Below are 1,541 nucleotides of genomic sequence, written 5' to 3'. Positions count from 1 at the left end.
TCTCCATGCTCCTTTAGCACGATTTCGAAGACTGCACGCGCGACTGCATGCATGCTAAAACAAAGGTTGAGGTTCTAATATCGAAAAGATGTTGTTTCCAGACGACGCGCTGCACTGATATCAAACACAGAGGTCGGATTGCAGAGGCTGGTTGATCGTACGCCCCATGCCTGTGAAGAATTTGGACTAACCATCAGCCTGAAAAAGACTAAGATTTTGACCCAAGATATATACTGACTCTCCTCCAGACATATCCATCAATGACACACATCTGGAAGAAGTGAACTCCTTCACCTACCTTGGTTCGACAATCTCCAGTTCCCTCTCCCTTGACAATGAGATAAGCAATAGGATAGGGAAAGTTAACGCAGTCATGGCCAAACTGAACAGGCGCGTATGGAACAACAGTCAGCTGACCAAGAACACCAAGCTCCGCGCAACGGCGTAGCCAGGATTTCATCTTAGGGGGGGCGGTTAGTCTGCGAGGGAGCGAAGCGACCGAGCCCGAGCGAGCGGAGCGAGCGAGGGGGGGAGGGTGTGGGAGGGGGGTGTCCCCCCTGCCACGGTAAGAACTTTTTGCATTTTGATGTTGTAAATGGTGCAATTTGATGCATGTTTTTGCGCGTTTAATCGACGTGAAACAGTCCCACTTGTTTATGGTAGCAGTTTATTTTGATGTAGATTATTATTGAACAATTTGCCTATAAAATGGTATAATTTAGATACACTTCTTGTATTAATTCTTTTCACTGAATATCATGAACGCGACTGAACCCGGGCGAGCGGAGCGAGCGACGGGGAAGGGGAGGGTGTGGGAGGGGGGTGTCCCCCCTCCCACGGTAAGAACTTTTTGCATTTTGATGTTGTAAATGGTGCAATTTGATGCATGTTTTTTGCGCGTTTTATCGACGTGAAACAGTCCCACATGTTTATGGTAGCAGTTTATTTTAGTGTAGATTATTATTGAACAATTTGCCTATAAAATGGTATAATTTAGATACACTTCTTGTATTAATTCGTTTCACTGAATATCATGAACGCGACTGAACCCGAGCGAGCAGAGCGAGCGGTGGGGTAGGGGAGGGTGTGGGAGGGGGATGTCCCCCCTCCCACGGTAAGAACTTTTTGCATTTTGTTGTTGCAAATGGTGCAATTTGATGCATGTTTTTGCGCGTTTTATCGACGTGAAACAGTCCCACTTGTTTAAGGTATATAGCAGTATATTTTAATGTAGATTATTATTGAAGAATTTGCCTATAAAATGGTGTAATTTAAACACACTTCTTGTATTAATTCTTTTCACTGAATATCATGAACGCGACTGAACCCGGGCGAGCGGAGCGAGCGAGGGGGAGGGGAGGGTGTGGGAGGGGGGTGTCCCCCCTCCCACGACGGTAAGAACTTTTTGCATTTTGATATTGCAAATGGTGCAATTTGATGCATGTTTTTGCTCGTTTTATCGACGTGAAACAGTCCCACTTGTTTAAAGTAGCAGTATATTTTAGTGTAGATTATTATGAAACAATTTGCCTTTAAAATGG

This window comes from Diadema antillarum, unplaced genomic scaffold (assembly GCF_040938485.1).
Source record: "Diadema antillarum isolate AM-2024a unplaced genomic scaffold, OU_Dant_1.0 seq00000581_RagTag, whole genome shotgun sequence".
Taxonomy (NCBI): Eukaryota; Metazoa; Echinodermata; class Echinoidea; order Diadematoida; family Diadematidae; genus Diadema; species Diadema antillarum.
Note: the sequence above shows the minus strand (reverse complement) of the source record.